The sequence below is a fragment of the Dermacentor variabilis genome, chromosome 11 (assembly GCF_050947875.1).
Source record: "Dermacentor variabilis isolate Ectoservices chromosome 11, ASM5094787v1, whole genome shotgun sequence".
Lineage (NCBI taxonomy): Eukaryota > Metazoa > Arthropoda > Arachnida > Ixodida > Ixodidae > Dermacentor > Dermacentor variabilis.
This window is the reverse complement of record NC_134578.1, coordinates 57,641,304-57,668,418: the sequence shown is the minus strand read 5'-3', so window position 1 is coordinate 57,668,418 and position 27,115 is coordinate 57,641,304. Positions and strand designations below refer to the sequence as shown.

The window sequence follows — 27,115 nt, the reverse complement described above, 5'->3', positions numbered from 1 at the left end:
TGAAACAGGACGAGGCCTCCAGTCGGATCCAGTGCAAACGTGGGACAACACAAATACAAGCAGAAAGAACGTATCGTTAACAAGTGAAGTAACGAAATACATGGAGATGCCAAAGAGCTGACTGGCCCACAATTTCACACTCCAAAAGGAGCGACAATTAGTGCATCCCTTTTGAGTGTAACAAAACGACAAACGTCGAGAAAGTAGATGTATAAAAAAGCCAGCTTATACACAACTATAGAGCACACCGACCTCTTAATTCAGGCCATTTGATATTCCGTGCTTTTCGCTTAGCGACTGCGGATTATCAGCTGTCGCTGTCATGTTAGCTATATTTAGTTTCGTACCATGCTCGGCTAAGTCAGCTGGGCTACCCCCCTCCCTTGCCCCCTAGGTAAACGGGAAGTTAAAGCCCCTAGAAATTACGGCAATAGCATCACGGGCGCCACTTTCTCTCCTGGTGCTTTGTAGGCTATGCTTCTGAGAAAACAAAAACAAAAAATTAAGCCTGCTGCTAAAGCTACGGTTTTGTTGATGCGCGAGGTGGAGACGGCTATTCCGCTTGTCGTCTGCAACGCGCTCGACGAGTGAATGATTTTCTCGGCACACGCCAGAAGAAAGTAGCACTAGTTGCGTGTGCTGCTGCAGACTGTACTTTTTCTTATAGCTGTCGTTGTACTTATTTATTTATTTATTTATTTATTTATTTATTTATTTACTCTCAAGACCGTGAGGCGTTACAAAGAGGAGTGGTATGACAGTTTCCTTCTGTGTGTGATGTTGTTCGCGTATCGAATAAAAACCCTCAGCGCATCTGTGTTTCCCGAACTTTTATCCTATTCCGTTATGATACGTGAGGGAGCACGGAATAGCACGTGGCTATTGCGTTTCGGCGGGACAGTAACCAGCAGTGAAATGTGCTTTACCTTCGTAATTTTATTGCCAACTTTTGTACACCAAGAGATACAACACACAAGATGATATTACAGAACTCAGTATCTCGTATCTACCATACAAACTGCACATTCTACGGGCGCATGTACAAAACAGGGCCTCTTACAATTTATCAATAGCAATAGTCATGGCTCTTTGCTTTGCGTGTAATAATCCCACCAACGCGAATGGTTTGCCGCAATAGTTATCTTATGAAAAAGAAATTATCATTAAGCCAGACCGTTTGAAAGGCTGAGGAGCACACATTTAGTATGCTCAAACGCAGACGGAGACAGATTCCGGGAAGGTGCAGTTGTTCGTGCTGGGACTGTAGTCTGGAAAAAAATGGAGGTAATAAGTTATATGTTTACACACGACGCAATTGCTGGAACACATTTCAGCACTGTTACAGCAAAGCAGTGCTTTCAACTCATATACGTCAACTCTTACTATAGTTTGTTCTGCGATTCATGCTAAAAGTGTGGCACTAAAATTTAACCATCCAAATTCTTATATTCACTGCTTGTATATCAAAGTAACAGGTTTGTTTACGCTCATTTCTCAACAGCTGTCTGAAAGCACTGATCAGTCCCTTACGGCTGCATTATCTTGATCCATGGATGTCTTATTTTTAAAATTACCTGTTTAAAATTTTAAACATTTTTAAAATAAAGTGTAAAATTACCCTGTGTCTATGAACCGACTAGCCCAACAGCATGCCTTACATTAGTGTATCCCTGCCTTCGTCGTTCTGCAGAATGCGCATTCAAGGAAGACTACCTTCCAAAAGTTGTATGCCACTGGTCAACGGTCTATGAGCGTTTCCTACTCTAGAAGAACTTGTGTCGCACGGAATGGGGAGGGGGGGGGCAGTGAACAGAAACTTTGCTGAAACACCGGAGAGCGATGCTCGCTGAGCGGGGAAACATTTTTGGGGAAACGCACCTCGACGCGAAGGTAAATTCGCTCATCCTCGGCAAAATATACTCGTGTGCTTAGTTCTCATCAAACAACCGCGAGTACCACACATCGCAGACTAATGTCCGATAAAGAACAGACAATCAGGCGTTCTTTTCCTTTCTCTCTCTTTTTTCATTTTTGGTGCGACAATTTTTGGTGCCGTAGCAGACGACGCGAAGAAAACAACGCTTGCAGTGCTTCTTGCGCCAGAGTCGCACTCCTTCAGCCGATTTCCGCACCCTGCGAATTTAGCTCTAGGCGGCTTGCAGTGTCTAACCAAGAGCCGGCAAGCACAACGTTATCAAACCTGAACGCCTCGTTCCGGCAGCAAGCATTCAAACAACTTCAGCAAAGATAAATTATCAAAACGTATCTCTTTGGGCTAGTTGGTTCGTATCCGTAGTAAAACAGAGTCAGAGATGAGCCGCGGTCGGAAGCCAGTCTTCGTGATCTACAGCGGCGACCCATTCTTTGCGGGGGCTTCCATTCGACAGGGAACCTTATGAAACATAAACATCCTCTCGTGTGCTTCTCGGGGCCGCGATGCAGTGCTTCTGCATACTGCACTTCTTTGCTTGCTGGCACTGCTAACCACACGCGCCGCTGCGAAAGCTCCCTAATAAATAGGCCACTGAGGTGGGCAGAGTGCCTACCGCGGCCAAGTCAGCGGTGACGACAGCGCCACCGCATCTTCGTGACGTCGCTATAGCTGGAGGACGTTTGTAACCAAGTGGACAACGCTGTACTTCACTAACAACTAAGCTATTCTTCCACCGCCTGGAAGTGAATCTTCAAATATCTGCGCACCCACTCGTCACGTGAAAATACAGTTTCGGAACCCCGAAGGCTAAGTATAACGTAACTCACAAAAATTATACTAGAGCTAACTAAGGACTCTGCGCGTGAAACGGTCATTGCAAGAACTTGCGATATCCTGTTCAGGTTGCTCTTGCATATGCCACTGCTGACCTACGTCCTCGTGATTATCAATTGCCGCTTCAGGTTTACACTGACGAACTCGTGCTAGTAAGGTATCGGTGTAAAGCGCCATGTCAATCACGTGTAGCGCAGCACTATGACACCATCTACTACGCATTTCGTGAATGATAACGGCTGCCTCCGAGATCATGGCGCATATCCTTGCATCTTTACCGCCCGTTCCTGTTTCTTTTTCTTTTTGTCCGTGATTAGGCATATGACTCGCAAGCGGCTTCAAACAAGAAGACATGAATCTTTGTAAACACCGTGTACAATTTCATAGATCGCAAGAAAAATTTTGCGTGGTCGCGAGTTAAAACAGTAAGTGTAAGTTGTCATTGAAGACGTGAACTCCTTTCACAAAGTTCACGTTTATGTTATTTTTTTTCTGGTTCCAGCAAAACATGTTCGGCGCGGTATAATTCCTGTTCTCTTGTCATCTCCATTGCGAAATCATTTTTCCAGCTTTCATATCGGCACGTGCGAACAATTCGGGAGAAGTTTTTCATGCAGAAGCTCTTCTTCCGTGGCGCGATGTCATTTTTATATCCGAAACATATTCTGGAAATATGTAAACGCGTTATCTTCCCTACTCTCTAGACGCGGATGTCGTGCTTGCATTCCTACAACAGTCCGAGAAAGCCCCTGACAGATGTTTTCGGCGTTAAAGAGCGATAAAAACGATGTAGGCGCAGGTTAAAATGAACACACAACAAAACTTCCTCAGGTTTGCGTGTGTTCTATGTCTTCCGGTCAAGTACGCGAAAAAAAAAAGCTTTGCATGTTTAAATTTCTCAGTTTATCGAACGCACGCCTTCTACTTTAAGGCTCGCGACACCTTTCGTGTTGTAGGAAAATAGACGAGGGGGGGGGGGTAAAAAGGAGAATAGAACAGCGAACCCATACAGGTATCCAGGTTCTGTCTTCGTAATTCCGTGCAGTAGGTGGCGGGTGGAGATGGCAGCGATCCACTACACGGTCCTGTTCATCTCTAAGCGATTGTTACGTTGTAACACACAGCTAGTCGCAAAGCGCGTAAGCAATGCTATGCCGCATGATATTACACTATGATATATTTGGTCCGCACGCCGTCAATCTAGGAAAATTACACAATCTTTATTGGTATTCATTGGATGCGTTTCAAGTGAACTCTTATAGTATTTCGCAAGTTCACTATCTATATTTGCCCATCTCCTGAATAAATTTCTGCCCTTAACGCCTGGAAAGCCCAAAAGAAGGCAACAGTTATAAACATTGTTTAAATAGCACTTACTTCGGCCAAGCTCCGAGTCAGGATTTGGTAATGCTTGCTGTGTGCGCTCTGTCGTATGCAATGCCATTGAAAACAAAAGTGCATGATCATTGCATTCTACCGCTGCTGACATATGGGGCACAATCTCGAAGGTTAACAAAGAAGCTCGAGAACAAGGACCGAGCAAAGAGGGATTGAACGAAAAATATTAGGCGTAACTTTAAGAGACAAGAAGAGAGCGGAGTGGACCAGAAAGCAAGCGGGGATAGCCGATATTCTAGTTGACGTTAAAAGAAAAGAATGTAACAGGGCAGGCCATTAAATGCGTAGGGTAGCTAGCCGGTGGACCATTATAGTTACAAAGTGGGTACCAAGGGAAGGGAGGCGCAGTCAACGACGTCAGTAAAGTAGGTAGGGTGATGAAATCAGGAAATTCGCAGGCGCAAGTTGAAATCGGCTAGCGCAAGACATTGGAGGATCGCTGGGAGAGGCCTCCGTGCTGCATTTGACAGCAAAGATAGTCTTCGGCCAATTGAATTTAGTCACGAACATTACAGTCGTTTCTCGATGCGCAGGTATAACCCGCTTCTCGTCCGCTTTCGCTGCACCCCTTGCTGTACCTTATTATTCTCGCTTCCTCGCACGGTCTCCGCCCCAGACTTGTACCGTTTCAATTTCCCCTCGACTATTCGACGGTTCTCCTGCGAACTCTTTGCATTACAAATCTTTCGCCACGTGGAACTGCTTCACCGAGCGCGTAGCAGACGGCGGCGCACGCGCGTTCACACTGCGGCGATCTGCGCCCGCTGCAGCGAATACGCGAAGCGGAACCGCGGAATGGGGGAGGAGGGTGGGACTTCCGCGACTCAAAACGTCTTCGCAGACGATCGCGCCGGTGTCTGCAATAGAGTTGGCGCGCTCTATCACTTTTTTTTCGAAGGCGTGCCTTGTACTACCTTGCCGAGGCGGCATTGTGCGCGCGCCTTGGGCGTTCTATATGCAGCTGTTTATTCTTTTGCCTTGTCCTTTTCTCGCTCTATGTTTTTTTTATTGCCTTGCACTCTTACTACCTCTGTTTTCTTTTATTTTCATGTCGTCTAAAAAATCAATCGTCTACAGGCTTCTTGGCAGGAGAATGCCGAACACGCCGGGGCTTTAGCTCGGATTCGTGTTTTCCTTCCGTATGGTCGCGCAAATAATATAAAGTAAAATAGAGTATACTCTGAGATAGCACCGGCTAGGCCGATCATATAGTTCGAATATGCGCGCGCGGAACTGTCCGGATTGGCTGGTCACATGCGTTTCTCGGCGATGCTATAGCCGACTGCGAAATGGAATTTTTTTTTTTTTTGGCTTTGTAGCGGCCGGCGGTTGAGGGATTGGCGGGAGACGATTTCTTAGCAAAGGTACAACATAGTCGCTCGATGTGTTTGCGAGTGAAACGATGAAAATTGAGAAAAGGGCTCGATGGAAAGAAAGTGACGACTAGAATAAAAAAAAGAAAGAGGAAATCGAACTGAGGAATGTTCGACCTTGTGGTTCTTGTTGCTTTCGATTGGGGTCCGGGGGCTCCTTAGAAGATGAACAAAAAAATTCTAAACGAAGAAAAGAAAGTTTCGCAGGTCTTGAATGATGGGACTGAATCATCAGTGAAACGGATGCGGAGAATGGGGGAGACAAAAGTAGTCGCTCATCTCGCATCTGTCGCGTCCATCGGAAATGCGCCAGTGTAATCTACGTTAATGTGTGAGGCTTTACCGCGATAGCACTAAACACGGACTTCCGCACTACGAATACGATTTGTATGCTGTATACCGCCCGCAATACAAAAGCAACCGTCCCAAGTAAGCATTTGTCGTTCATGAACGGTTCCATGCATTATAGCTTAAATGAAATCGAGTAATTTAAATTGCTATCGGAGGTGAGTTTTTAAAAAAAGAGGTGACTATAATAAGCGACGAGGTTGGCTATAAATGTAAGAAATTTTTGCTACGAGGAGAATTATACAAATTAACGCGCTAAAAAGCTTTCGGCTGTAAAGGGTCAAGAAGGGAAAGTGAAAGTGTCGATACTGTTTTTTTTGTAACATCTAATTAATGACGCTTGCACTCTTCTTGTAATATATGCATGTAACTAGCATCAATGAAAGTTGGAAGAGCTATTTCTTTGTGTACTAACTCACAGCATTGTTGAGCGCTAGAAAGCCAAGAACATTGTTCTCGGTTCGAAAGTAAGCGGCGAAGTGCGCACACTCAATTGAGGGGTGAACGTGCGGCCAACCACTGGAGTGTTGACAGAATGACGAAGCAGTAATAACTGAAGAAACTGCAAGGGCGTCTTGCCAAATAAAAAAAAAAGGATTTCGTTAGGGCCAATCGTTAACAAGAAGTGAAAAAAAGTGGAATATATCAAACGCGCAAACGAAGCCGTAAACTCTGATATCTGATGGAACTATCACACCGAAAGGTTTGTGCCGCCGCATCTCGGAACCAGAGGAGACGACCGAAATGGCTGAATAGAAAAGAGGAAAAGAGGCATCGACAGCGCAGAAAGAATAGTTGAGTCGCATCAATTGCCTCTTATCGTCTCAGCCAATCTTCATTCAAGAGCTCGTTTTCGAAGATACCGGGGACAAAAGCTCTCCCGTATAGTATTTAGCTTACGCCGAGGAGCTGAATGCTTGGTGTAAAAGTGCTTGAGAATCAAGTTCGCCAAGCTCGTGTCATTTAGCGTTGAATCTTGCCTTGGGTGACATTTGTTAACTCACTACTTCAGCGCCGCGTCATTCTAAAGGCGGACGGGTTTATCCTATGTTTCAGCTATCCCGATGGGTCGCTGTTTGTTGGGCCACGCTGTTCTCTCGACGGCTGAGGTAACGCTGCCCATTCGCGCCTGCCGCGTTGTGTGCGAGCTGCATGCCAGAAACCGGCAACAACGTGCGAAGTTCAGAAGTATGCACCAACTATCACCCCATGCAACATAACACCCGCGTCAAATTTTCTCACAACAAATGAGGTCGCATTACAACGGATGCGATGCTATCAGAAAGCTTGAGAGGAGACGTATGAGGCCAGGGATTTTCTCGCGGGCACGTGCTATTCAAATGTAGTTCATAGCGGGTTATTATTCAACGTTATACATATATTGCCCTCTTGAACTGCGTGTGCAACTTTGTGCGCTGCGCACGCTGTCGGTAGTTCTCGGCAAGAGCAGGTATAAACAGCACGTGCAGCCACGGGCTGCGAACGCTCGCCGATGCGCGGTATGTTGCAAATGTATGATGATACAGGCCATGTAACTGAAGTTGCGGGAGGGGTAAAGGATGCTCACCTAACCGCACATAACTCGTGTGGATATTTATTGCCTGCGAAATATTTTACCCAGATGCATGCGATATTTCAATTTTGAGGTGTTTGAAAGATCATCGGCGTTTTTACCCGAAATGGCTTGCGAAAATGTTGCATCAACTTCAACTTGGCAGTGACTTTTTGGACCATCTAAACGACGCGAGGCTAAGCAAGCATAATTAGCTTGGAACATGTGTGAAAGCTTGTCGCGCATTATAACCGTCCTGCTACATGCGTGTATCAGACGTGTATTAGGACGTGGTTAGACGTCAACATTTACTGGTTCAGAACGGGCCTGTACTTTGGTCTCTCTCCCACACTGCGCCTGCAGAGGGTGAGCATGTTACGAGGGTGAATTGTTTGAAACGGGTCACTCTCTCGCCAGGAACAGCCTCGGCGGAAAGCAGGCTTTCATTCGGACGCACCATTGGCCTGAAGTTGTCACAGATTCGTATTCGAAAAAAAAAAGCATGCTTCAAAACCGAAAGCTATATAGACAAATGACGTCTTTACCCGTAGGTTCTCGATATCTTCCACTTCGGTAAGTGGAAAATATCTGCAGATGAATTCTACTTACGACTGAGACTTACGTGCAGCACGATTGAAAGTATATAGGGCTGCCATCGCCACGCGCTTACGTGTCATCGCAATCTCGCGTCCAGTAAGTTGGCCGACGGTTGTTTTCTTACAAAACATGGCCTCAGCCTCAGTTTTCGTATGGAAAGGAGATTAGAGGCCTCTCACCGGGTCTAGGAAATGTCCGGCGCGTTCCCTTTATAGCTTTATATGCTCCCCCGAGTCTGTGCGATTGCGTTAAGGTCAGAGGTTAGGATTAACGCGGCGGCTCGCGGAGAAGGGATAATCTCTCGTGAGCCGGCTTTTCCATCGTCTGCAAGTTCCGGGCCCAGGGCCCGCCTCGGCGTAGTGGTGACGCAGAGTATGACGTCTTTTTCGGCACGTTTTCGTCGCTGCTGCCAAACCCCGGGCGTGACTTCTATCGGCATGTGCCCATATTTACCCTGTTGCAGGGGCTGGAAAACTAAACAAAAGAACAGTGGGATGGAATTTTATTTACTGTTGTTCAACCCGGTAATAGGTATTGCATCCAACGACATAGCGATTTGTCTAGGAGGGGCTACAAAACGTTTTCCCGAAGAAAAACATAAAGGGTATACAAAGAACCTTGTTTACTCGAAAAACAACAAAAGTCCTATGTAAGATCAATGCCCTAGGGGAGCGCCCACGTAAGTTCCTTTTGAGCGCCACTCATGCTTTAAGTAATAAATTTACGGTTTATTTAAACGAACACTGTATTTAAATCGTGGCCTGGGCCTTTATCGCGTCAAACGTAACTTAATAATGCGTGTTGATTTACTGATTTATTTGGATGAATTTAAGAAAAATATATCACGTGTTGCTGGGCTACCTTTCAAATTAGTGAAAGAATTGACTGCTCAAGCACGTAAGAAAATCAAATGAACACCGATGCAATAAATGCGCGTCGAATTGTTTCATTACGTTTCCTTGTCATCGAGATCGCCATCATTTAGACTATATTTTTGAATGAAGTGCGACAGTGAGCGAGCCTTGCTACATCAAGGTTGCAAGAAAGTTAACTTAGCATTACTCTTTACAAATGCTTTTTGTAGCATTTTGTAGCATTTGATAGCGTGTGCATTAGCTCTACATGATAATGCCGTCATTAGAAGAATAATTTCCGATAAGATTTCATTATAAGTGATGCGCAAAAGGAATGAACACTCCGCACCCTTTATGCGAGGATAATGGAGTAAAGTTCAGACTTCTTCGACATGAGAACTTGAGACTCGTTAAGGTTTGGGAACGTTTCCGTGAAATCGTCCCTTATATTCGCAGCATAATAAGTTATATATAGGGATGACGAAGTGCAGGCCGCTGACCTAGCTAAGGTGTAAAAAAACTTTGAGTGATTTTAGAATAAGAAGTAAGCCTGTATAATTCGAGCGTTATTCGTTGCATAGACAACAGGGTTAACCAAAGTAACATAATTGCAGATACAGACATCTAAGTACTTATGCTGACTTGCTTCAGCGAGGAACATACTGTTAGCATAGTAGTAAAAGTTGAAGGCATCTTTTGTTTACTTATTCTCCTGAGAATGCTCGGTTAAAGTTCGATGTCATTTTTCAAAGCTGAAACCATGCACAGATAAGCTAAAGCTCGTAACTTTACCTGAACAGAGCAGAGATATAAGTACAGAACACTGAAAGACATCAGAGTCAACAGCAAATCTACTTGAGTGTTTACTGAAGAGTACATATTGCTGCCTAAATCGTGGCGATTACACCGAAAAACAATTGGCAGAGCTGTACGGCGCATTCTCTGCCCCAGCCTCCATTTTAGTAAATAAATAAACATAATTCAGCTGTTCTTGCACGATTGCAAACGCTCTTTCCGAATTCTCAGGATATCTTACTGTGCATTACAACATCTGCTCACTTTTCCTCTTTCTGATATACGAATATACTGCATACTCGTATGCTGAAGCCTTGAGAGGGGGGGGGGGGGCTGCCCACTAGTGGCCCCGTAGAAATATTCCAGGTTACTTCAGTATTTCCTGCATACAAGAAATCTCTCTGTCGGCAGTCGCGAATTACAACACACTGACCATAATTCGAAACTCGTTCCTGTATTTAGACACTTGCGCATAATTGCCGCTCTCGTGACTATACCCGCAGAGACCAAAAGCGCTTAACAGTGGCACTTTTTCATTCCTCGGCGAAAGCAGCCAGCAGATACAGCGCGCTGCATTCTATATACAATCGTCACCCTGATCTTAAGGCTAGTATATTGCCGTCTTCCGCGAGATTTCCAATTCACAGGAATCTGCCTCCTCTTTCGCCACGTCTTCATCTCGAAGAACTGGGCTCGAAAGGGTGGCCGGATATCTCTGGCCGCGCTAATCCCGTCGTTTAATCCCAACGCCAAACACGAGCGCAGCCGCAAAACGCGCGGATTCGCGCGCCCATGCTTTGCCGCGCTTTTTTTTTGGCGGCAGAAAGCGAAGGATGGGGAGGAGGAAAAGAGAGCGCCAGGCACCCTCCCTCCCCATTCTTTCCCCATAGTCCACATTTTTTCCCCGCAGCACATCCCTCCGAGGACAGACTCCCGAGAGATGGGTAGAGAGCGAGGAGAAAAGCGCGGGTCGCGTCACGTGACCTCCGCGCGAGCCACTAGTGGGCCGCGCGTCTCCTCTCTCGCCTTCCTCTGCCGGGGCGCTGTTGCGCCCGGCGAGAAGCGCTCGGGCGACAGCGGGGCCGACCGCTCAGTCGCTGCTGCTCGGTGCAGACAGGAGCGTTTTTTTTCGCGCGGAGGACGACATGCCGGACGCGACGACGACGAGTCCGCTGCGATACTGCTGCTGCCGCGACGTGTGACGCACACGCGCCGACCCGACGGAGAAGCAACCCCGTTCGTGCCGCGTCACATCCGACCCGACCCGTGACGTGGTGACGTCACTTCCCGCCCGTACGCCTTGTCCAGGAGCGACGTCACAGACGCGCCCGGACAGGAGTCTGTGCGTGAGTTTTTTTTGTACGAGCTATTACTTTCACTGGCTCCTGGTGTCCCACTTATGACGGGTGCCCTGCTTTCTTCGCGTTTGATTTTGCTTGTGTGTTTGCTCTATTACGGTCTCTTGCTCGCACTTCTAGGGTAAAAAGTGCAAATGAAATAATAAGCAGCTTTTTCTTTATGGTCACCTCAGGATCACTTGGTTTAGTGTGCTTATTCTATAAGTGGTACCATTCCAACAGTGCGGCTTCTGTTGGCGTAGTAATATGTGCGGCGTGTTTACTGTTGTCGACCACCTGTCTGCATGCTAGGCGGTCAATCACAAACTAGGTTTATTGTTTGCGCATTCAGTACTCATATAGCCTGTTTGCGCAGTAGCACATAAAATGTTTTAGCGTGAAATCATGACGATATTCTGTTTAAAAGTCACGTTTTTTTTTCATTCCCGATTACGCTTATTAGTTATTATTTTGGGCACCGATCTAAGCGTGCGAAGAGTTGGCCGTATTTGAAAGTTCTACGTTGCACCAAGGTACAGGTTGCGTGAGGCAAAATCAGAGAGCGAGGCTCTTTCGAGAATGATTGCACTGATAGACTATCATCTGACATGCGAGTCTCTGTAGTGCAGGCAGTGTTATTAAGAACTAAACTACCCGGGCTGTTAATGTGTTTACTAACAATATAGGTTCAATCTAGCTGTCTGCAATTTGGCAAACTTCTTTATTGGTGACTACAATTTCGAATGCAGCAACTCTGCTCACTCATCGTTCGACCGCATTCACAATAAGCATGCTGATTTTCCTCGTCGTGCTTTGCGAAACAACACACAGCGAGGGCGAAAAACAAAAAGAGAGAGCAAATAGAGCAGAATTGTTTAGGTTGTCACGTTCAAACGTTCGATGCGTGGTTTACATTTATCACTTCGCATACTGTTTTGGGGTGTCTACGAAGAGGTGTCGATGCCCGTAACTGCTGTCGGCCGCTCCACTAGTCTGACGTGTGGAGGAAGAAAAGGAAACGAATCTTAGAACCTAAGGGTTACAGAGAGATAATTTGAGGAACATTTCGTATGAAAAAAAAATAGCAGTGGCTTAGCTCGGCTATGCCAGTATATACGTAGCGAAAGCTAAGGCATATCATGGTTAGCCTTGATTAATCTTGATTGCAACGCCAGGTTAGTCTGGTTGTCTAGCTATGTTGCGGCGTTTAGCCAGTGGTTCGGCGCGCTGTTCGTCTGTTTCCTAGGCGATTCCTTTCCTCTTCATTTAGTTCCGATGTCGATTCAAGGCCTCCTCCTGCTTATCAGAATTGTCACCGTCCATACTGCCGCCTCAACTGTGGTTGCGGCGCACGCGAGCTCTCCTTTTCAATTCTGCGACATGTTATCAGGCATGCGACGCAGCTGACGAAGCGAGCGGAGGCGAGCGCAACGACGAGGAACGCGCTGTGACGTCATACCAAACGGCGGCGACGGAAAGGCGCGGCGCTGTGTAGCGGCGGAACACCTGTTGCTCGGTGCTACTAGTTCCGCATGTGCAGTAGAGACTAGGGAGCGAGAGAGAGAGAAATATCCGTGGCGAGGGGCGCGTTATGACGTCATGTGCCTCCTCGGAGCACCGCCGCGGCGAAATCGCAAGTTCGTGGCCAGTAATACTTTCGCCTTAAAATTAATATCCTTTGCATTATTGTGGTTGCCAGATGAAAAAATTATGCAAATGCCGGAATCTTTCGGAATACATGTCGGAATCTACGTGAGGCGGACCTTTCGGAAGGTATTGAAAGAAATGCGATAGATTTGTAAATTTTATTGAAGTGACGTTGCCGTGATCAAAGAGGCGTGCCTATGTGCTCTAGCATAATCGTGCTGCGCAATATGACGAATTTCATACAGGCGTGAATTTGTTGATTTATTCTTACTGATTTTACGTGTGCCGACCTCTTATTGAAAAGTCCCGATTGGGGGCACGTTCTATAGTTTGAAAATCAGAATCAACAGTCGACAATAGTCTCAAGAAGCTATAGTTGGCGTTTGCACGATATGTACCTCCCGCTTCTTGGCCAATCCCCCGTTGCTGGTGTGTGCCATAGAATGGAAATAATCGTCATAACGAACGAACACACATGCTTCTTCGTCGAGTCCTCGTAGTGTGTAGGTGCCGCAGTATGGACTTCACGATCAGCGCCAACACGCGGCGTTCGTCTTAAAAGAGCTATAGCTGGCGTTGGCGCAATGTGTACAGCCCGCTTCTTGACCGATGTGGGCCGAATGTACAGTATTTACCGCTGTATGGAAATCATCACAATCATAATTAACACATTGCGACCACCTTAAAGTGCCAGTAGGCGTTGGCGTCAAGGAAGTGCGCGTGCGGAAGTCGCCGCGCTTATCGTCGAAAGCTGTCATTAGCTTTCGCCGACAGGTTTCTCTCGCCTTTGGAGACTGCTAGCCGGAGGACATTGACGTCACACTGTCTCGTCATCGCGGTGATGCTCTGTTGTTCGTGCCAATCTGCAGTTCGAGTTTTGACATTCCTGTTTCTCTAGCTTCGCACGCTTCGGCACGTTCGGCCTCGCGTTCATTTTGGGTGGCTCCTCTCTGTTGTTCTACAAATTTCAGGGCTTCGTCTTACGAAGAAAAAAAAATTTAACTCCTTCAATGAAGCTATAGAGTCCTGCTCCAACCCATTTGCGGATTACGAAAATTGGTGACCGGGCAGGAAAAATCCTGGCAGGCTGGAAAATTGTCACGAATTTCAGCGCTCCAGGAATAGACAGAGCTGAAATGCAAACATATTAAAAAAATTATCTAACGAAAATATTCTAATGAAGAATAACGAACACCAAAGTACCCTGACAAACCATAAACTCTACACAGACACACACGAGGCACTCTCAAAACTAGCTATATACCTAAAAACGAAACTAGGTAATGGTTACATAGTGTTCCCTGTTCAACTAGCCAACAAGTGGTCCTTAGGAATAGAAAGTTATATGCATCGCCTGAAGCGGTGGACGTCGAGACGGCGTTGCGTAATACGTCGGCCCGCGTGGTTCCGACGCAGCGTAGGGGTCGACCTCAGTTAACAGTGACGGGGTTGTTGTCCTCCACGAAGACCAGCGCGAGACAGGACGCGGTCTGGGCCAGTCGGGCGACGGGCCGCTGACGTGGCCAGGCAATTGCGTCCGTGGCACTAGGTAGCGGCCGGTTACTACGGCAGCGTGGTGCTGGACCGGAGCCGCAGAGCCCAGCCACGGCGACCTAATCGGGGCTCAGGAGCTGGAGCTGTCGCCGACGAACTCTCGGCCGTCCCCTCTCCGTTCCACGGTCCGCGAACGTGCCGGTTCCAGTCTCCAGAGCACACAGCTGGAGATGCTTCGGCCCTGCTCTTCGTCCGCGTCAACGATGCCAGCTCCTCCGCCATCGTCTCTTTTTACAGCGAAGCTGTATATGGCTGTCCGATTCGTCCGTCCGTCTGTCTCCTGTACGCCGAAGACTCCTCTGGCGCAACCACATGCGCATGCGTGAAAAAAAGGAGAAAGAGAGGCGCGCGATTGGCGGCGCCAGTAGGGACGCCGTTTCTCTCCGTCGCAGTCGAGCGCAAACGCAGCAGTTTCTCTCCGGCCCCGAAATGAGTAGGCCACGCGTCATTCGTACTCCTGAGGAGCAGGCAGCTTTTGATCAACAACGCCGCCAGCAGAACCAGAGACGAGCTCGTCTACGCCGTGCCGATGCTGCAGCCGGGGCACAAGAACAGGCTTATGCAACCGAGCGCAAGCAGCAACTTCGTATCGGGCATCCGGCAGTCTACCAAGCCGTCGTTTAATGAACCGCCGAGGTTGACCCAGTTATGAAAACCGGGGCCGCACATTTCTGCTTCGCTTATTAACCATCTGTACGAAGTGCTTTGGCAGTGATTTCTTATTTCTCAATTTTCTTCTCCGCTAGCGTTTTGCGCCCTTCACGTGCTTCTCGCATCACGTGTCCACGCTCCTAATCGCCGACGCGGCGTCATCGCCTTCTTCACATATGCGAACGTGTTTGGCGGGAACTCGTGACAGCGGACAACACAGGTTATTAGTACCCACCTGATTCGAAGTGCCGGTTACAAAAAAAGGCGTGGAAGTCCACTTACTAGGTTGTGGCCTCCCCACGCATATATACACAACAGGTGTAACCGAGCGCGAGCCTGGAATGGTGCAAGTTATCTGTCACTAACCCGCGCATTCAGAAGTGCATCTTTGTTTGAAACCCCATACTTGATTTAATTCGTGCAGGGCGTGATCGTGCCGAAAAGGCTCGTTGCGCTTTCTTCGGCTCGTTCACGACAGGCGTCATTTGGATCAAGCCAAGCATGGGGACTTCAAGTTTAAGATGCACTACTGAAAACGCGGGTAAGTCGCTAGGCAGAAGGTCGCGTTCGCGTCTGCTTTTACAATCCGTACTTCTGGGCAGGAAGCACATTAAGCTGAGTTCACGAAGGACACATAGTAAAAAAAAAAGAATAATTCAAATTGAGTCCTGCGGTTTTACCCGTTAAATTACGATTTTATTGTGAGGTATACGCCGTTGTTGAGGACTGCTGGTGAATTTTGACTACCCGAGATTCCTTAACGTGCTGCTAAACCTATGTAAACGAGCACAACTCCCCACTTCCGAGTTCAGCAGCGCATTTCCTCTTTCTCTCTTTCGTAACTTACTTCTTTCTCTGTGGATTTGATTATTTGTTTGCTCATTTATTTATTTATTTATTTGTGACTGCTTACCAAACCATTTCCCACGGAAGGAATAGCTATTGCCCGCATGTCTTACTGATATGGCATTCCAATTTATTATTTCTTCAAAAGTTGAAATATACTTGCACGAACGACAGCGCGGTAAGTTTGACCGGTTGGTACATGCACGGGTGACGAAACGGTGCATTTGAACAGGACCAGAGGAGACTTACAGACGCGTCACGTGGTTTTGTACACATGGTAGAAAAAAAAAGAAAGAAAATCCCGTTCTGTAGCATAGTGTTCCTTCGTCCAAGTCGTACAAGAAAGCCTGGTCTTTCCAGTTAAGATGCACGTGTGCTCACTACGCCCCTGTCTTTCTTTTTTTTTTCTACTGCAACATGTTTCACTGACCGCAATCCCCTACAGCTCCACCGAAATAGTTTGCGCGTGCCTCCGCGTGCTGTTGCTGCGGAATTAACGTAGGAGACTTTGCGGGTTCAGATGTATGTTTACAATACTCGTATATACAGGCCCCAACTAAAGCTTCCTCGGTATCACAGTTTGCCAGCAGCTAGCGTCCGCTGCTGCGAAATGGCGAGGCATTCGTGCCAAAAGAGGTGTACCCGTTCTTGCTATCGGAGCAACGAAACGTGGCACATTATATACGAAGACCCGCGCACCGGTCACTGTTTCGCAACTCTTGACCCGTGTCACGTTTTGTCTCGCTGATAGTGCGAATCCAGCGCGATTTTCCCGGCTATCCATCGTTTTGCGCAACACATGTTTGGTGTAGGAGTTACCACGACAGCGGATCCCGCAGACCGCGAAGCATGTACGCGCGAGCAGCGACATATTTCGGATGTGTCTTCAGTTTTCATTAAAGGGCGTCTCTCTCTCTCTCTCGCCTTACCTAACGGTTCGTGCCGCGACGCCATCTTCAAAACGTTTAAACGTTTATAATTCCTTACTATTATCCTCATTATTCGTTAACTTGTTTGCGCACGCCGTGAAGCACGAGCCATAGCAGGGAGCGTACGACCACACATAACCGGCGCCACGAAACAAAGGCTCTACGCAAAACTGCATAGATCGAAAGTTTAGCAAAAGGAAAGAAAGGAAAATGATATGCAGTGCTGTTTGTGATTTGTAATCCGTGGCTGCGAGAGCGTGACCACCACGAGGCACTTTCGTTTTCCTTGTGGTGTTACAGTGTCGCATTTTTTTTATTACCCGCCATGGTTGGTCAGTGGCTATGGTGTTAGGCTGCTGAGCACGAGGTCGCGGAGTCGAGTCTCGGCCACGGCGGCCGCATTTCGAGGGGGTCGAAATGCGAAAACACAGGTGTACTTAGATTTAGGTGCACGTTAAAGGACCCCAGGGAGTCGAAATTCCGGAGTCCTCTGTATACTACGGCGTGCCTCATAATCAGGAAGTGGTTTTGGCACGTAACCCTCCCCCCCCCCCCCAAAAAAAAATGCAATTTGCGCCACAATGAGTTCGTAAACAAAGTCACAAACACACACAAACGGCCGTGATGTAGACTTCGATGAGCATATAGACAGGTGAGGAATTACACAGTGTTAAAATAATTCACGCACAAAAAGTGTGTAACACGTAATATACAAGCATTAATAATTACAAATAATAGAAGAACGTTATAGTGACATCGTGTAATTATTCAGTGCAATCCCTAGTATTTGTTAATGATGCCCGTGTCTTCATAAAAATGTTCAAGTGCGTTAAACTCCTTGCGCTGTGCTATTTTCGATGAACATGGGCCCAGCAATTTTGCGAGTGAGAGAGGCCGGTGAGGATCAATGGAGTGTAGCTCTTGTTCTAGCTGCCGTCTTTGCCTCTCGAATATGGGGCATTTGAGGAGTAGAGGGCGAACATCCTCATCGTCGTGGCCACAGGAGCAAGCCGGGGAAGTGGCCCGTTTGATGCGATGTAGGAAATGTTTAGTGTATGCTTTCCCAAGGCGCGGTCGATGAAATACTGTCTCGGTATACTTTTAGAAAGTTGTACATCCAGCTGGTATTTTAGTTGGGGGTCTACTTTGTAAAGGATTGATTCCTTAGTGTTTTCATTAAACAATGTTGACATACACAAGTCTTTGCTTAGTACTCTCAATATCCGTTTTGTGTCCATTGGTGATAAAGGGATAAGTTGAATTTCTGCATCTTTATGGGCCGATTTTGCCAATGAGCCCGCTAGTTCGTCGCCTGCTATACCAGCATGGCCCAGGACCCACTGTAATATCCCTTCATCTTTCCTTTCATTAGCCTGAATTAAACTGTCCAGTACTACGTATGTTATTCGTGCGTGTGGTTGGCTGTCGCCAATATTTTCAAGACATGCTAAAATGCTAAAGCCGATAAGGAGTCCGTACAAATTACCCACTTTGTTGGTGTCTCGTATCTTTTGATAAAATGAGTGGCTTGGTGAATCGCCCCTAATTCCGCTATTGTTGGTGACGACGTGTGTCCTAGTCGACAAGCGTACTCTACCTCCAAGGATGGTATAACATAAGCTGCAGTCGCACTTTCTTTGATTACAGAACCGTCCGTGTAGACGTGGATACATTCCTGGTACTTGTCAAATAAGTGATGTAACGCTAATTCTTTTGCTGCTAATGTGGGAACGTCGCTTTTATTTTTAAGCCCTTCGATTGATGTTTCTATTTTCGGCGCTCGTAGAAGCCTTGGCGCGTAGCAGAGGTCTGCAGTGCCGAAAAAGTGATCGTGGGAGTCGTGATTTATGCTCTTGAAGCTAGGCGTGTATCTGTGCACCCGGCCGGTCCTCTGTCAGAGAGAGAAGGGGGCGTGCAGAATGCTGAGTAGAAATTCTGAAGAGATGTCGACATGTTTCCAGGCTGCGAATCACCGTGAAATGCGGTTCCCGCTCTTCTGCAATAGTGAGGTGACTGGACGTAGCTTGCGGGACTCCTAGGCACACTCGTGAACTACGAGCCTGCAATTGCTGTAACTTATCGAGAGGACATCGCAGATAAATTGTGCAATATAGGGGCGGAGTAAGGAATTCTCTGACACACGAGTGCTGAGTGGACGTGAAAGAGGAATGTAGTTGTTCCACCCCACTTCGTGGCTGCGATTCTGCGGATAACATTTATAACATAACTAATTTGGTCCTCCAGGGCGGTCAAATGTTGAGTCCATCGAAGCTGGTAGTCTAAAATCAGGCAGAGAAAACGATGTTTCCGAACCAGCTCGATCTCATGGCCATCTGTTGAAAGACCAAAATTTCTAACCTTTTTTCATGTGAGAGGCCGAACCGCTGATTTGGCATAAGATATCTTCATGCCCCGTTCTCTTAAATAATCACCTATTGCGTTCAAAGCTTCCTGCAGCCTATGCTTGACAACTTCTAGAGACTTGTTTGGTGTCCATATGCAAATGTCATAAGCATATATAGATATGTTTATGTCTGCTGGAAGTACTGCTGATAAAGCTGCTATTGCTGCATTGAAGAGAAGAGGATCTAATACACTTCCTTGCGGAAGTCCTTCGTTTATGATGTATACGTCGCTTTGGCCGTCATTTGTATTTTAAGGGCGTCTATGCCTCTCTCTCTCCTTACCTAACGGTTCGTGCCGCGACGCCATCTTCAAAACGTTTTCTCTTTTTTTTTTCGACAAGAGTAGTCGTGCAACTCAGGTGCGTTTCACACCATTCAGGTTGAGCACGTGACGCAAGAAAAAAAAGCATGTGTTGTTGGGTATCCCAAGCTGTAAGTGTACATCGTGATCCCTACGATTAGAATCTATTTGATGGAAGCCTTCGCATTCAGAAAACTGAATGCACCAGAACTGTCATTATCTGGCGCTTGCTAAGAAGCTTTATGCTGCCTTTATGTTCCTATTCCTTCACGGTTCAGCTGTGTTTTCCATGTAATTTTATTACTGCAGTATATTTTTATTTAGATCTTTAAGAAAAGGAAAGTATCCTAAGTGCGGTGAAAGGAAATAAGAAATTTTAACATTAGGACACCACACCAAGAAATAAAGTTACAACCTACGAAAGAAACTAATTGCGGCGCGGCGTTTCGTGCGCAGGAATGCCCGGAATTCGTCGAGTGTTTTATCCGTATATTAACGTCTCGTGCACTAAGTACATTTACTATAAGCACACTTAACGACCCATTGTACGAGGGTCAGTCAGACGAAAACTATAAATTAATATTCTTAAATAATGTATTGAACGAATGAGAAAAACGTACTGAAGCATCATTTTTTTTTATATCTAATGTGATTCGCACTCAGTATGGGTTGCCAACGCTTGCAAGATGTCTGAGTTCTGCTGAAAGAAAAGAAAGCATTTTGTTTGGCGGCCCAGCCTGTCATGCACAGCTCGGTGTAACCACTTCCTCTGATGAAACGTCTTTCCTCCGTTGCCTCTTGAGTGGTTGAAAGATGTTACAGCCACTCAGTGACACATCTAGTGAGTAAGGAGACTTTGTCAGGCATTCGAAGTGAAGGTCTCGAATGGTTGCACCTGTTGCTCGGGCAGTATAAGTACAATCATTGCTACTGCTCTGGCGTCCAAAATCGAGGTCCTTGGCCAGGTCGACGAGCTTCTTTCAAAGATGTCAAACGAGTTGGGAATGTTTCTACTTCATTCGTGCAGATATTGCTGCGGCAGGCTTGAAATAATATACTTGACTTGCATTCTTCGATGAGCGTTCATTATTCCTTGCTTTTTTTTTCACTTGCCAAATATATGATAATAGAAGCTGTTGTTATTTAGTGTATGTCTCAAACGAGGCGACCATCTTTTCACTGAGACCGGGACGACTTTTTGTTCAGGTTCACGCTGCTGTCACCTACCAAGTATTTATTTTTACAGTCCTGGCAACAATGTTGCCGATTTACAAGCTAGTGGTACAAGATGTGAAGATTATATGCAAATTTAATCTATCTTTCTTTATTTGTCGAGACCAATAGACTGGAGCGCTCAGTAACAAAGTTCTACTAAAGTAAGTGCTTAAACTTTGCTTTCACAAAATGCAGTTTTCTTAGGAGGCCAAGAATGCCCAGCGTATCAGTGTTAGCACGCAGAGCTCCATGCCAGAACATTCAGATTTAAACGCCAAAGATTGATCGCACAGCTTCGTTCTTGATAGACTGGAGCGACTTGTGAGTTGTGTATGATTCCGGAAACTAACTACAAATAAATTAATTACAATACCAATTACGGTTCCACTCAAACAACATATATAATTGCATTTTTTTCTACAAATGGCGTTTTCCCTGATGTGGAACTGTGTCACAACATTACAAGGGTAACGCGTGCGGTATAGCGAATCTGCCATCAGTGAAGGAAACGGCCACATACAAGAACGCTTAAGCCTGCTGTTGACATATTTTCACAAAAAGAAATATTGGGTGTAGGTTGAAAGAGAGGGAGGGCGGGGAAAGGGGGGGGTCAACATGTTGACCGAGTGATTGCTAGCGTACTGTGCATACGTCCTGTACAGCGGACAGGCCAGCAAGAGGAGGGCGTTGCCTTGTTGCACGTATAGCAGGGGAGTAACCGGCGAATAAGAGGACAAGGCAGCGGCCAGGCTTTCAGCTCGTCTCATGAATCACAGGGCCCGCCGCGTGGTTTTAGGCTTAGACATGACACGTCACGTGTGGTTCCTGCGCGAAAGGCACGACAAAAGCACACGAAAAAAGAAACAACTGACGAAGCTGGCTCGCTATTTGCATATTGCCGACGCGGCCACGGGCTTAACGATGACCGCACGCCGCCCCACCTTTTCTGCGTTGTTTATTTTTTCCTCGATGGTGGAAACCGTGCCAACGATGTGGCCTGCCGGGCGGCTCGTCGGGGGTCGTTTTGAATGTCGTGTCGTATTGATTTCAGCTGGGCCGACCGGTTTGGGAACCGCGGCGCCTTTCACCCCCACCTCTTCCGCTTTCTTTTATTAGCGCTGCTCGCGCTTAACGATGTTCACTTCGCTTCCATAGCGAGATCGAATTGGCTTTCTCGGAAGCATGATTGAAATATAACGCTCGCGCGCTGGTTTTGGGGCTCCGGAGATGAGGGCCGCGGGATAATACGGCGATTCTATTTTAATTCTATTTCCTTTTCGGGCTTCGTCCTTCAGTCTCAGCGGCGATTCACCTAATATGTCCCCTCGATTGCGCGATGTGGAATGCAAATTGTAGGAAAGAAATACAGCCGGATGAAAGGATCGAATGGCTGCTATATGGGGCGATCAGTTTTCATATTTTACATTTCTGAAAAATCCCCATAGGCACATAGCATAATTCTTGTCTTCGAGCCGGGTTATTCGAAGAAGCGGACATTACCAACACGAGAACTCGAAACAGATATTCAGTTACTTACTGAAAAGTCACTAACTTCTTAATTAAGTTATCGATTGCACATATTGCAAATTACAAGTTGCAGCCAGTAAGTTTCCAAGACGTGTCTACTTGAAATGATTTCCCGGCATGACACCCGTCTCGGTCCACATTTCCCAAAGTTTGGGACGAAATACGTGGGCGTTTCAATTACTTTGGCGCTTCATCGCATAAAAGAGCATTTTGTTAAACAAAAGTAAGTGGAAGAACAGTACATTTTTACGGCCAGTTTGATGGCGCATATCTCCCAATTGGCGTCATTCTGGAAATCCATTCCAAGTGGATACGCCTTGCAAGCCCATCGGCTACAATTCATAAATTGCAATATGCGACGAAAAATTAATTCATTATTAAGTTATTTATGGAATCTTTTTGTTGGTTCGTTTAATACGTGTTTCGATTTCGTGTACAAGTAATGCCGGCCTCCCTGAATAATCCAGCTCAATGATTATGTTGTGTTATCTGCAACATGAGAGTTTTGAAAAATCTGTAAAACTGAAAAATAATGGTCCTGTAGATGGGCGAAGACAAGGATCGCGCGCACATTCAAGAATTGCTTGGAGGTTGTGCGACGACGTCTCTAGAATTAAGTTCCGCTGATGTCAGCACACTACCCATTGGTCATTCTATTGTTTGTGAAAGGACAGATTGATATAACACGTGAAAAAAAAACTAATTCTTCAGCAGCTGTATAAAAACTTACTACTTAGAATTCAGTGCAAAGGAAGTAAAAGAAAAATTACATTGAACATGTTTGCGTGTGGTAGAAAGATTTTCCTAGAGTCAATTCATACTTTTTGTAGAGGCTCAGCGCAGTCGACACCAGTGATTCGACATTCTGTAGAGTTATTTAGCATCGATATGAACTCAATAAGTGTTCCACAGGAACCCAAATTGATTTAAGTGTGTAGTTCGAGGAACGAGCCGGAAGAATAGAGATATCCGAAGGGCTCGATTTTTTGTTAGTAACAATCATACGAGCTGAGGGACAATGGAACTAGACAAAGCACAGAAGAAAGATAATTGGTTTGTTTAATAAGAGAGCATGTAAATAATGAGCTAAAGGTAAATTAAGGTCTACGAAAAGATAATTTCAAGGTACTGCTGACATCAAGGGACAGATAACATCAAGGGACAATTCGAGGAATAGCTGGCTTTGAGATGTTGTTGCTCACAGAAAAAAAAAAAGAAAAAGACAATCTGTAGGTAATCCAAAAGGACAGACTGGCGGGCTAGTTGGTATGGCGTCATTTACCGAGTCGCGCAGAAACTCATGGACGCGACAAAAGCGCTGTGACGATAGTGCTGTGTCCCGTCTTTTTCTTTCGTCGTCCATCTGCTTCTCCGCGATGGTGCAAATGTAGGCGATCCACACGGACCGCAAGGCCACCAATCAGATAAAAACGAAGTGAAGTTTAGCCTCCACCTCCCAGCTTCTTGACGTGAGCGACCGAGTCTCGACACTTATGCGAGGAACATGCGGGAGGTAAAACGACAAGATCACTGATGCGACGAGTCTCATCAACGAGTTCCTCAGCCATTCCGACAGTAATCCAGCAAATCCTTAAACAAGAGCTTCCACCAGGTTACATAGCGCGAGCAGCCGTCTCCCTATTCCCCTCCCCACGTGTAGGCTTGCAAACTGGACTCAGTCTGGTTAGCCTCCCTACCGTTCCTTCGTCCCTTCTCTCTCTCTCTCTCTCTCTCTCTCTCTCTCTTAGAGGACTACGCACACACCTCCACCCACCCGCGTCGGGGAACTCGAGTTTGACATTTAGCGAACGTAACGCGTTAAACATGTCTCAACATTCTTTTTTTTTTCTTTCCACTAGCAAAGAAGCCAGACCTTCGATTCGCGTGAACTTGGATTCCCTTCGGTTTGTTCCCGAGCGACCCTCTTTTCGTGTGTACCCTCTTTAATCGGTTGCTCCATGGAAACGGAAAAGTGTGAATTTGGTCCCGTTGGCCAATGGCAGCTCGTTCGAGCGTTGTCATGGGAGACGCGTCGTTCGTTTTAAATGTCACCATGTCCGAAGTCGACGCATCGGCTCTCTTCTCGTTAGTTCTCGGACTCGTGTGACAGACCGCGTGCGAAACTTTCTCAATCAAATCCGTTTCTCAGCTTTCCTTGTGTTTGTATCGTTTTTTGTTTTTTTGTAGCGAAAGTTTCGTCGCAGGACTTTATTGCAGATGCCTACGCACTGCAGCACTTACACGTTCCATTCCTGTCGCAAGTAATGGCGCTGGTTCAGCTTCATCTCCTGTGATTGGGTTTTGCATCATGCTTATGAATTGACAAAGCAACGTGCTTAAAATTAGGAAGTCGAAGTTTCGTCATATTCCACAGAGTGTCGCAAGAAGTTTCTTCGTGTATGCGAAGATTACACGTCGCGTACTAGCGCCTGCAATGAATGTGTCATATTCTCTTTTTCTGTATTATTTTTTTTGAAAGCTGAACTTTGTCTCGTCATGGCCCCCTTTCCCTGCGTGTGGAAATTTCGTTTAGCAAGGACGATTGCTTCCCGCAGAGAACGTGACAAATCTACACGATCAAAGTAGGTTAGGTTAGTATCGAATCCGCTTCGCTGATTAGTTCTGCAAGTTCAATAACGCGCTTTGATGAGCTGGTTAGAAATCGACCTGTACTAAAAACGGGACTAAATAGAAGGACGCAAGACGGAGCTCCACAACTCATTTCATTCAATGGTAAACAGAGTGTGACAGAATCGATTTGCCGATGCAAAGTAAAGAGTAATGAGGACGCGAAACTACCACATGTGCCTCACATCAGACGAAGCAACTACACGAACGTAATTATTCAGGGTACATAGACAGATGTGATAGTTTAGGTGAAGGCGAAACGGTCGAGTTTGTTTGGAAGGCACGAACACGCGATACAAGAAGCGGCACTTATCAAGACGCAGCGTGAATATTAGCACAGGACACGGAGCAATGACAAAACCAGAACAGCTCATTAAGTAGCGACAGTTGTTGACATTGTACCACCCGCAGACGTTCTGTGGGTGTACGGACGTTATTTATCGATTTTCTTTTCTGGATAGGCTTACCTGCAACGCTTCCACCTGTCCCAGCGGAACTTCACAGTGATAACACAGATATTACTATGCGTATTTCAGTTTATTATTCCTATACAAACTTGCATAAGCGTGATTGATACGACTGATACAAACTTTTATTTTACGGACAATGTAATTAGGGCGTAAAAGTATAGTGACTTTCGAACAAAAATATAACGCCTGAACATGCCGAGCAGTTCACGGGGTAATTGTTAATTTGCAAGCAGCGTTGCTATACTTTTTTGAGGTGGGTCGCTAAAGTACTACGAAAATATCATTAAATTTTCGCTAAATTTTGTTGCGATGTCGCTAAAATTGTCCCTGTTGCGTTTAAGTAAACGTTATATAACTAAGCGATTTGGAGTACTATAACGCGCGCTACCGTTCATTTACCGAAATCACCTAGACAAACGTCTCAGGTTTGTCTACGGCTCGCGCAACTGAGGAGAAAACAGTGAATTTGGAAGCAGTGCATAGTGACCTTTTACTTCAGTATTATACTCAAATAGTAACGGGCGATGATAGCTGAAAGTCATGGCTTACCTTGATATAGCGACGTTCCCAATGCAGCACAATTGAAAAGAACACAAGCAGTCTCATTTTCCTAGCACGCAAAGGCACTTGGCCAACATTATCCCGGAAAACATTGCAGTTCTCGGTGCTCCTGAAAAATCTAGCAAAATTCTGCACACGGTCGCACGTTAACATGGCGATGACGATTACGTGACCTTCCTGCAGGTAAAAAACTAGGCTCCCGCCTCTTGGTAAGTACTGATTTCTCTAAAAGCCCTTGCAACAAGGAAGCAGCGTGTTCAGGTTCACGTTAACGACCGCAAGCGGTCTTATGTGTGCGGCTTTCTACAGTCGATCTCCCTTTTACGCGCTTCCTGCGTTTTAAGCCTTACAGCAAAACTTGTAAATGTCCACCAATCGAACGTATCTAGTAAAAGTGCACAACCCGGAGATTTAAGACCAATTAAACTCAGTTTAATAAAACAAGAAGAGATCGAAAAAAACCCGAATTTTGCGAGCACACTGAATCCTTTGAAGGTACCCATCCTTTATAATGGTCACAGATCCTACGCGTCACAGAGCCAATTTATGGCATGTAGATTTTGAATAAGGAAGCGCATTCTACAAGGCTGTTCAGAAGCTACTTTGGTAACTTCGCTAACCGCTTTAAATGTCGCTAAAGTGTCGCCACTTCATCTGTCACATCGTTAAAAAAAGGTCGCCAATCGCTAAATTAAGTTACTTTGTCGCTAAGCAATAAAGAAATCACTAAATCTAGCGACAAGATCGCTACAATGGTAACACTGCTTGCAACCTGCCGTGCAAGCTACATAACCTGATGCTTCTTTAGCGCAAAAACTCGAAAGAGAACAGAGAGAGGCAAAAGGCAAGGAAAGACGTGGTTTTTCCGAGTTATTGCGCTAAAAGCATCATGTTAAGTGAACCCGAACTCGCCCAAGAAGAAGTCATCCTGCAACATACAGTTTTACTTTGTGGTATTGCTCTTCCAAATCGACGTCGACACCTATGCTACTGCTTGCAGGGGTCAAAACATTGCTTGTAATTTATCCACTGAAGGAAGCCATAAGTAAGGAACTTTATTTAAAATGAACTACATAAGGAAATCGTAGATGAGACATGCGCAGCGATGAACGCGGTATGAAAAATGTTAGCTATCTGCAGACACATGCCCGTATGAACACGTCAGCCAACTATTATTTCAAAAGCCCAGCAGCTGTGGCTTAATTTGCACTGCTGAGCTCGAGGTCACAAGTTCGATCCCGGCCGCATTTTGATGCCGCCGAAATGCAAACGCGCTCGTGTACTTAGACTCATATAAGTGTGTGTTAAGGAACCCGGGTCGTCAAAATTATTTTTTAGTCCTCAACTTATACGGCGGGCC

The 27,115-nt window shown here is 46.1% G+C and overlaps 1 protein-coding gene across 1 annotated transcript in view; it reads left to right on the top strand.

Annotated features, from left to right (window-relative positions):
* Window positions 1-10,833: 10,833 nt before the first annotated feature.
* LOC142564646 (excitatory amino acid transporter-like) overlaps window positions 10,834-27,115 on the top strand; it is a 252,090-nt gene continuing 235,808 nt past the window's right edge. The window contains exon 1 of the mRNA XM_075675723.1: window positions 10,834-11,030. The gene's annotated coding sequence lies outside the window, so the exon portion shown is untranslated. The remainder of the gene's footprint in view (window positions 11,031-27,115) is intronic.